Source organism: Mobula hypostoma, chromosome 5 (genome assembly GCF_963921235.1).
Source record: "Mobula hypostoma chromosome 5, sMobHyp1.1, whole genome shotgun sequence".
Lineage (NCBI taxonomy): Eukaryota > Metazoa > Chordata > Chondrichthyes > Myliobatiformes > Myliobatidae > Mobula > Mobula hypostoma.
The window spans coordinates 186,426,747-186,437,360 of record NC_086101.1 but is presented as its reverse complement, the minus strand read 5'-3'; positions in this window follow the sequence as shown (position 1 = coordinate 186,437,360).

Genomic DNA, 10,614 nt, shown 5'->3' with positions numbered 1-10,614 from the left:
GAAAAGCCTAAACAGAGTAGATGTGGAAAGGATGTTTTCCCATAGTGGGAGCATCTAGGACAAGAGGGCACAACCTCAGGGTAGAGGGGCACCCTTTCAAAACAGAGATCCGGAGAAATTTCTTTAGCCAAAGGGTGGTGAATTTGTGGAATTTGTTGCCACATGCAGCTGTGGAGGCCAGATTGCTGGGTGTATTTAAGGTAGAGATTGATAGGTTCTTGATTGGACATGGCATCAAAGGTTACAGGGAGAAGGCCAGGAACTAGGGATGATGAGGAGAAAAGGATCAGCCATGATTGGAATGGTGGAGCAGACTCGATGAACCAGATGGCCTAAGTCTGCTCCTATGCCTTATGGTCTATTGATGGGTCCTCAGTTGACGGTAGAGGCCAGTCTGGGATCCACATGTTCTGATACAGTGTGGACAAGAGTATGTGGTGACTTTGGATCTTGTTTGAGTCATCTGGTTTTTTCAGTCTCCGTTTTCACAGCTGCCACTTGTTCTCTACATTATAGCGGAGGTTGTTCTCATGTTGCACAGCTCCCTCTTGAACAGATTTCCTTCAGGTGCTATTGAATGCAATGTCTTCCCAGTTTTTAGATGTAATGTTGAATTTCTACAGGCTGGTTTTTATGTTATCTTTGAAGCATTTTCTTTGCTCACCAGGGACTCACTAACCTTCCTTCAACTGGGAGCAAAGGATCCGTTTGGGAAGCTGTGAGTTACGCATCCAGATGACACGACCTATCCGTCGGAGTTGGTGTTGCTTTATCATGGTGGAACTGTTGTTCATGTTGGCCTCCTCCAGGACACTGGTGTTAGTGTGTTTGTCCGTCCAGCTGATCCTCAAAATCTTTCGAAAGGAGGTCTTTCCAGATGTCACGATAGTGTAGTGGTTAGCACAGCACTTTTCCGTACCGGAGACACGGGTTCAATTCCCGCCACTGCCTGTAAGGAATTTTACATTCTCCCCGCGACTGCGTGGGTTTCCTCTAGGTGCTCTGGTTTCCTCCCAAAGTCCAAAGATGTACCGGTTAGTAGGTTACTTGGTCATTGTAAGTTGTCCTGTGATTAGGCTGGTGTTAAATTGGGGGATTGCTGGACATCACGGCTCGAAGAATCTACTCCGCATTGTATCTCAGTAATTAATAAATAAGAATGTACAGGGAATGGCATATGACATAACAAGCAAATTTCACGTTTGGCAGTGAAAAACCTGATTCTAATTGTGACCAGGAAGCTATCAGATTGTCATAAAAACATTTCTGCTTCCTAATGACCTGCTGAAAAAGAGATCTGCCATCCGAAACCAGGCTGACCTATATATGACTGTAAACCCACAAGACAGTTGATGCTGAATTGTCCTCCTGATCATTGAGGACATCTTCACTAGGTGATGCATTCATTATTAAAGACCCCAGCCATCTGGGACATGCCCTTTTCTCTTAGCATCCACTCTTTGCAAGCTATAGACTCACTTTCAACTACACATGCCTTCAGTATTAATTACGATTACTTGTTTCTTTTTTAAAATTTTCGATTTGTCTTCTTTTGCACATTGGTTGCTTGTCAATCTCTGTGTGTAGTTTTTTTCATTGATTCTGTTGTACTTCTTTGTTCTGCTGGTTCCTTAAGGTTGTTATAGCCGGGAGTTGTAATGGGGATAATTAAATGCTCCCAATGCATGCACCTCAAATACAACCAAGTAAACTCCTGGCCTTCACACATGGCTCAGCTATTAAGCCCTACAGAATCATTTCTACTAACAGGAGAAGGGGCAAGGATGGGTTACTGGTGCCTTAAAACCATTCGCTTTGGGCAGACAGGGCTCATCAGCTGTAGTTAGCAGCTTATTTAGGAGAAGGAAAACACTTATCTCAAACCTCCACTGCCTTGAGGCATGGGGAAGGCTTTGGGAGTAAACCCCAAGGGAAAAATCCGGAGGTGAAGTCCCTAAAGCAGTCCTATGTTGAGTTCATTCATATCCCTTTTGCCAATCACCTGTCCAGCTCTTGGCTCCATCCCTCCCCCTCCTTTCTTCTCCTATCATTTTGGATCTCCCCCTCCCCCTCCCACTTTCAAATCTCTTACTAACTCTTCCTTCAGTTAGTCCTGATGAAGGGTCTCGGCCCGAGACGTCAACTGTACCTCTTCCTAGAGATGCTGCCTGGCCTGCTGCGTTCACCAGCAACTTTGAAGTGTGGCTTGAATTTCCAGCATCTGCAGATTTCCTCGTGTGTGTGTGTGAGAGGCCTCATTCACTCACTTTTTGTTCTACTGTGAATGCCTGCAAGAAAATGTGTGTCAAGGTAGAATTTTGCCTGCTTTTTGTTTTTTTACGTGTATCTGTTTATATAATAGGTCAATAAAAATATCTATATTAAAAAAAAGAAAAGCCTTTTCCTGTGCTGTACTGCTCTCTGTTCTATCCCTATACCTGTTTGGGTGAGGATCCGACAGGATCACCATTTTGAGAGCCGGACGGAGTCTTTCTGTGTTGTAAACAGAACATGGAACAGCACAGCACAGCACAGCACAGGCTCATCACGTTATGCTTGTTCTTTTAACCTACTCCTACATTTTAATCTACCTGCTTGTAATATGTCTTCTAAAATACCAGGTGAAAAAACGCCACACATAAGTGGCACGGTAAATGAAGGCAAATCTTGCTTAGAGCCTCCACGTTCTCCATCTGCAGAGGTGCACAACAAGGCTGCGTGCTAAGCTCCCTGCTCTACTTGCTTTGCACTTGCAGCCTCAATGCCATATTTAAATTTCCTGACACCACTGTCGTGGGCCATTTAAGGTGGTGATGAAAAGGAGGGAGATGGAAAATCTGGCTGAGTGGTGCCAAAACGACAATCTTTTACTCAGTGTCAGCACGATCAAGGGGCTGATATTGACTTCAGGAGAAGGGAACCAGAGATCCATAAGCCAGTCTTCATCGGAGGGTCAGAGGTAGAGAGCGTCAGCAATTTTAAATTCCTCAGTATTATAATTTCGGAGGACACGTAAGCACAATTACAAAGAAAGCACGGTTGCCTCTACTTCCTTCGGAGTTTGCGGAGGCTGGGCATGACACCTAAAATTTTAACAAGCTTCTATACATGTGTAGAGGAGAGCATATTGACTGGCTGCATCACAGCCTGGTAATGCACTTGAATGGAAAATCCTGCAAAAAGTAGTGCATATGGCCCGGTCCATCATGGGTAAAGCCCTCTCCACCATTGAGCTCATCCACATGAAATGCAGGAAAGCAGCATCCGTCATCAGGGACCCCTCACTACCCGGGCCAGCTCTCTTCTTGCGGCTGCTGCTGCCATCAGGAAGGTGGTACTGGAGTTGCAGGGCTCACACCACAAGGTTCAAGAACAGTCATTACCCCTCAACCATCAGGCGCTTGAACTAATAACTTCACTTGCCTCAGCGTTGAAAGGTTCCCACAGCCAATAGACTCACTTTCGAGGTCTCTTCATCTCATGTTCTTGATATTTATTGTTTATTTATTTATTATTAGAATGTATTTATTTTTGTATTTGCAGATTGTTGTCTTTTACACACTGGTTAAATGCTCAAGTTGGTGTGGTCTTTCATTGATTCTGTTATGGTTATTATTCTATAGGCTTAGTGACTATATCCACAAGAAAATGAATCTCAGGGTTGTATTTAGTGACATATATGTAGTTTGATTATAAATTTAATGTGAACATTGAATTTTATCCTGAAACAATGGACTTGCATTCCAGAGAGATTAAAATAATCAAATTAATTGGTGATAAGATATTTGACTCAAGGGTTGAAGGGAAATGAGCTGAAGTGCTCCTTGTCACGTACTGCTAGAGGAAGATACCAGGTTCCATCGTCTCCCACAAGCCAAAGGTCTCACCGTGTACAAGACCTGTGAACAAATTCCTTAAGCTCCTGCACTCCTGCATGTAACAAATACCATCGGCAAATAAAGGTAGTCTCCCTCTCCCTGTTTGCTCAGGTAATCTTCATTAACATAATGACCCAGCCAGGGTACCCACACTCACCCCCAGAAATCTTGTCAACAAGAACCTGTTACTCACTTCAACAACTCATCTTAGAGTTGCTTCTGTAAAGACACTTTTCTGCTGCATAATGTGCAATTGTAGAACATAGAAACACTTGAGGAATTTTCATTAAACTCACCTGTTGTGAGGATAAAAGGGTGTACGTACAACACTGATTAAACACCAAATATGGTTTTTAATCCTCATCCAATGTTTGTAAATCCAACAACCCACCTGATTTGGCCATTTTCGCTCCTGCCAAGAAATAAAGGAAGTGCATGGGTCATTTAATTTAAAATACTGCAACTGACACAAAGGATTTTTTATTGGGATAGAACACACCTAAAGGCATTGCATGAGTCACTGGACAAACGCTGTTCCAGAGGCGGTGTCCAAAGGCCAGTCACGTAACCAAGTCACAGATTGATTAAAGAAAAAGGTTCCAAAGTAGCCGGGCTCAGGTAAACAATTTCAGAGTTTAAGATTAGCTGCCACTATCAGAATATGATGTAAGGGGAAAAGGATGAGATGGGTTTGGTGTTAAAACTGACTATCTTAAATTTAATGGTAAAGGCCATAAAACATAAGACATAGGAGCAGAATTAGGACATTCAGCACACGGAGGCTGCCCCATTATCTGATCATGGCAGATTTATTTTCCTCTCAATTTCATTCTCCTTCCTTCTCTCCTTAACCTTTGACACCTTGACTAATCAAGAACCTATCAACTTCAACTTTATTTTAGTAGTATACAATCGCATGCACACACACACACACACACACACACATATATAGCATGGGTCCCTAAAACTTTTGCACAGCACTGTATTTGTAAATGTGGAGCAGAGTGAGTTTGTAAATCTGGCAGCAGCAAAGGATGTCAGGAATGGCAAGGGTGGAGCACCGTGGGAAGACTGTGGAACAGGTGTCAGAGAAGGAGTGCCGGGGGGGGGGCGGGGGTGGCACGGGTGTAGACAAACCCAGCCCTGAGATACCAGGCAAGGTCGTTTGATTCCAAACAATGTGCTTATTGATCATTACAGAATGACTCTCTGGTGCTTCCCTCTCCCTTCCCCTTTTCCCAACCATGATTCCCCTCTCCCTGCCCCCTTCCCACTCTCAGTGCACAATTGAGACCCATATCAGAATCAGGTTTACAACCACTCACAAATGTCATGAGATTTTTTTTGTGGCAGCAGTACAGTACAATACATAAAATCACTACAGTATTGTACAAAAGGCACCCTCGCTATATATACAGTATGTGCCAAATAGTCCGTGAGCCAGGACTCCAAATTTGGGCCACCGGTACCATCTGGGGGGAATAATTCTTATAGTGATTTTTGGTAAGGTATACACCCCTAGTGCTAGAAAATACATGATAGCATTGCAGCGTTGGTAGCTTTCTGTGAGGGGAACTGGGAGTTGCACCTCCATGCTATAAGAACCATGATCCTATGGTGCTTTGCCCATGATAAGATGAATTACCCCAGGTACCTGTCCCCTTACTTTGCTCAGATGATGAACCTCCCAGAGAAGAACCCTCCTGTGTATGAGGCCTTCAAGACAGGCCAATTCTCAGTGCAGCTGTCAAGCAACAACCCCTTTGGGCAGATCCCTGCGGACCAGGCTATTGAAGCCACAGTGAACAAAGACTCCTGGAGGAGTCTCCTGCAGGCTCCTGGAGGCACATCACAGTTCAGCCTGAATGCTGGAGCTATCAAGCGTTACTACATAACAGCTGAGCACCGCAGTGCATTCCTGGGACAGTTAAGAAAGATGGTGCAAGGCAACAAATCAGAGCTTTGTCATGCGGAGCTACAGCGGCCAAGAATCCAGAAAGATGTGGAAGCAGTTTCAGCAGTGGTTAGCCTCATACATGAATGGGTCAACTTGTTTGTAGAGAAGCGGGACCTCATTAGCATCTCTACAGCAAAGGCAGCCCCCAAGGACATTGCCTCCGACCTGATGAAGGCATATAAGATTGGTGAGCAATGCTATGCAACCTTCAAGGATGAGAGACCCACCAGCAAAGAAATTCCATGACCCAATGAAAACCAACAAGCTGAAAACATTCAGCAATATGTGTAAGAAGAGAGAAGTGAAATCAAATGGGAGGGCGATCATCTTGAAAGCAGATAGGTCTGTGTCTGGACGCATCGTAGTGATAGCACAAGGGCGCAGTCTACGTATGGAGGATATCCTTTCTCATCCCCTTGGACCATTGCCCTGGGCCCAGTCCACACCAGAGGTATTCCTGAGAAAGACAAATAAAGCTACTTTAGCCACAACCTTGCAGAAAAATGTAGCAGTAAAAGAGCAACTCCCAGGAAACTCTGCTAGTGGTTGATGGAATGAACTTGGTCCAAAGAAAAGTGATCAAGTTACTTTCAGAGATATTGCCACAACAATCCTGAGGGAAGGCAGTCAGAGTAGCAGAATAGATGTTGTGTTCGACACATACAAGGAGAACTCTATCAAGAATAGTGAAGTGTCTCTACGGGGTGAAGAGACTGGTCATGAGTTGCAGGGTATCACAGGCACACAGCTGGTGAGGCAGTGGAGGAGCTTCTTGACCAAAGTCAGTAACAAAAATAGTCTCATTAGCTTCATAGTCCATGAATGGAGGAAGGCAGAGTACAGAGCAAAGCTACAGGAGAAGATTCTGTATGCAACTGTGAATGACAAATGTTACAGAATCACATCTCAAGACAGTGAGGAGGTGTCAGCTCTTCAGTGCAAACAAGAAGAAGCAGATGGTAGCCTACTTCTCCATGCTACAAGAGAGGGATACCAATCTGTAGTGATCTGCTCAGAAGACACAGATGTCTTTAGCATTTTGTGACAAGACTGAGGCCCCATTGTTCCGGAAGTCTGGCACTAGAACTTGTACAAGGCTTGTAGACATCAGGAAGGTTGCTGCAACTGTCAGCATAGAGGTTTGTAGGGCTCTCATCGGGTTGCACGCCTATACAGGATGTGACAGTGTAAGCGCTTTTGCAGCCAAAGGGAGGACAAATGCCCTAAAACTTCTGACCAGCAACAGAGAAACTCAGGATACATTTTTAGAGTTGGGTCAGGAATGGGACCTCTCCCCAGAACTGACGGACAAACTGGAGGCATTTACATGTCTCCTGTATGCCCCAAAAGCTTCGACCACTAAGGTCAATGAGCTCAGGTATCACCTTTTCTGTGCCAAAAAAAGTGAAATCAAAAGTCATCAACTCCCACCATGCAAGGACTGCTTAACAAAACATGACAGCGAGCCAACTACCAGGCTGGTATAGTTGAAGTCAGGTTTACATGCACCTTAGCCAAATACACTTAAACTCAGTTTTTCATAATTTCTGACATTTAATCCCAGAAAACATTCCCAGTCTTAGGTCAGTTAGGATCACTACTTTATTTTAAGAACGTGAAATGTCAGAATAATAGTAGAGAGAATGATTTATTTCAGCTTTTATTTCTTTCATCATTTTCCCAGTGGGTCAGAAGTTTACATACACTTGGTTAGTATTTGGTAACATTGCCTTTAAATTGTTTAACTTGGGTCAAACATTTTGGGTAGCCTTCCACAAGCTCCTCACAATAAGTTGCCGTAATTTTGTTCCATTCCTCCAGACAGAACTGGTGTAACTGAGTCAGGTTTGTAGGCCTCCTTGCTCGCACACGCTTTTTCAGTTCTGCCCACCAATTTTCTATCCGATTGAGGTCAGGGCTTTGTGATGGCCACTCCAATACCATGACTTTGTTGTCCTTAAACAATTTTGCCACAACTTTGGAGGTATGCTTGGGATCATTGTCCATTTGGAAGACCCATTTGCGACCAAGCTTTAACTTCCTGGCTGATGTCTTGAGATGTTGCTTCAATATATCCACATAATTTTCCTTCCTCATGATGCCATCTATTTTGTGAAGTGCACCAGTCCCTCCTGCAGCAAAGCACCCCCACAACATGATGCTGCCACCCCCATGCTTCACGGCTGGGATGATGTTCTTTGGCTTGCAAGCCTCACCCTTTTTCCTCCTAACATAACGATGGTCATTATGGCCAAACAGTTCAATTTTTGTTTCATCAGACCAGAGGACATTTCTCCAAAAAGTAAGATCTTTGTCCCCATGTGCACTTGCAAACTGTAGTCTGGCCTTTTTATGGCAGTTTTGGAGCAGTGGCTTCTTCCTTGCTGGGCAGCCTTTCAGGTTATATCGATATAGGACTCGTTTTACTGTGGATATAAGATACTTGTCTACCTGTTTCCTCCAGCATCTTCACAAAGTCCTTTGCTGTTGTTCTGGGATCGATTTGTATTTTTCGTGCCAAAGTACGTTCATCACTACAGAATGCATCTCCTTCCTGAGCAGTATGACGGCTGCGTGGTCCCATGGTGTTTATACTTGTGTAATATTGTTTGTACAGATGAACGTGGTATCTTCAGGCATTTGGAAATTGCTCCCAAGGATGGACCAGACTTGACATCATTTTCTGACCTCAATCTGAAAGAAGATTTGCGGGCAGAACTGAAAAAACGTGTGCCAGCAAGGAGGCCTATAAACCTGACTCAGTTACACCAGTTCTGTCTGGAGGAATGGAACAAAATTCCAGCAACTTATTGTGAGAAGCTTGTGGAAGGCTACCCAAAATGTTTGACCCAAGTTAAACAATTTAAAGGCAATGCTACCAAATACTAACAAAGTGTATGTAAACTTCTGACCCACTGGGAAAGTGACGAAAGAAATAAAAAGCTGAAATAAATCATTCTCTCTGTTATTATTCTGACATTTCGCATTTTTAAAATAAAGTAGTGATCCTAACTGACCTAAGACAGAGAATGTTTTCCAGGATTAAATGTCAGGAATTGTGAAAAACTGAGTTTAAATGTATTTGGCTAAGGTGTATGTAAACTTCTGACTTCAACTGTATATGGAGGAGATGTTTGGAGAAGGACCCACAAGTGCCAAGCCCTGTTGGCAGAGGATGGAAGATGGAGAAAGAAGAGGAAGCTGAACAGTTGGTGGTGCACTGGATGGAAGGCCAGCCAGCACCCGATACTGTCCTGGATATACCGGCCTGTAACTGTCCAAAAAAATGTTCACTCCCAAGATGTATGTGTGTTGCAAATGGCCTCAGGTGTACTGACATGTGTAGACTGTCATACTGTGAGAACCAGGCATCCACCTCAGAGAGTTGGAAAGTTCAGATGAAGATGTGGAAGAAGTGGAAGACTTGGAAAATTATTATGATTATTAATAGGTTATGGAAGTATGGAAAACGACGAATGGAAAGCATGTCTTTGATTAAATATATTCATTTTACAATCAAATGGGGCCTAGGTTATGGCCGTGTGGAACCCCACATTTGAATCATTGTACTATAATTCTATATGCTATGACAAAAGCTTAAGATTGTTTTGATTTGATACAACAATATGGAAAATATCGTGACATTGATAAAACTCCAGAAATCTCTCCAAATGAAGTTTTTTACCTTCTGGGGGGTGGGGTAACATTTTCTGCTGTACTGATGTTAATATGGAATATATACAAAAAGTGATTACTTATTTGAAGTAATAAAGTACTACTGGTGCAATGCTATCACATATTTTCTAACTCTAGAGACGTATACCTTGCCAAAAATCACTATGAGCATTATTCCCCTCAGATGGTACCGACCAACCCTACTGCTCATGGACTATAAGACACTTGCACAGTACTGTGCATCAATTCTCTGAATTTAATATTACTGTTTTTATATGGATAGGATAGGGAGATTTCATGGCATCTGTAATATGTGTGAAAGAATGGAGGTGTGCCCACTCCACTCCAATCCGTCAATATTTCCGTAAATAATTCAGAGTCCGTCAAGAATCGTATGCTTCCCCACCAATACATCAAAACTTGATGTACAAACAGAAAATGCTGGAAACACTCAGATCAGACAGCATCTGTGGGAAGAAGTCAAACACACTTCATCTGAATGAAACAGGACATTTTTTTTTCTTTCTAAGAATGTGATCAAGCTCTTCACAATTTTTAAAGTTATCAAATTGATGATTATATCAACTGTAAATCCATAACGTAATTCTTGTATTTTATTTGATCGCATATGGAGCGTTCACAAGACTATTCTAATGGCCTGAAATGTTGGCAGCTTCTCTCTGCACAGATGCTACCTGACCTAACGAGTGTTTCCAGGATTTCCTGGTTTTATCTTGGATTTCCACCTTCTGCAGTTTATTTTTCATCAGATGCTGGTCCTCATAATCTCAACAATTGATGCCTTGCACGTGGTGATGATATGTGAGCAATTTCCTCAGAGCACATCTGCATTCAAGGAATCTTCAAGTGAGTCAATACCCAAGGCAGGTCCAGCCTTTCAGAGACAGAGCAGAACACCTGCAGAACCGAATGAAAACTCAGCACAAGTAACTGGCCACACAGAAAAGCAATCCATTGACTGCCCAGAAGTCCTCCTGCTAGTGTAGGGGTGACACAGTAGTGAACCAGTTAGTGTAACACTTTACAGCACCAGCTGTAAGATCGGGGTTCAATTCTGCCACTGTCTGTAAGGAGTTTGCACGT